Raw genomic sequence first — 503 nt, forward strand, 5'->3', positions numbered from 1 at the left:
TCTTTTAAAGCCCGGGCAGCATCCTTTGCAGGATGCCACCTGCAAAACACATAATAAATATGTTAGTTCATGAATAATATATTAAAGTATAAGAAATAAATAAAATAAACTAACAAATAGATAACAAAACAAACTTACGATGATCCATCCGGCTCAATCATGACTCTACCAAGTCTGTCCTTCTGGCCAGGAGCTAGAGCAGACATCGTATCATGTGGTGTAGCACTAGGTGTAGTTGTAGAGGAGGGTGATACATAAGGATGCACAAAATTCTGAGTCAATGGAGGCGTACCGGCCATAGCATCTGACTGCTCGGTACTAGAATCTCCAAGCCTCATGGCAGATAACTGAGGAGATGTACCTGTGGGAGATAGAGTACCTGCCGATAAGGGTCGTGCTTGACGAATAGCCTATAAAGGTAGGTCCTCGTAGCGTCGTGAAGGCAATGCCTGTGAAGTAGATGAAGCACCAACTGGTCAATGATAATTAGGATAATATTGCCG

The sequence above is a fragment of the Solanum tuberosum genome, unplaced genomic scaffold, assembly GCF_000226075.1.
Source record: "Solanum tuberosum cultivar DM 1-3 516 R44 unplaced genomic scaffold, SolTub_3.0 scf00278, whole genome shotgun sequence".
Lineage (NCBI taxonomy): Eukaryota > Viridiplantae > Streptophyta > Magnoliopsida > Solanales > Solanaceae > Solanum > Solanum tuberosum.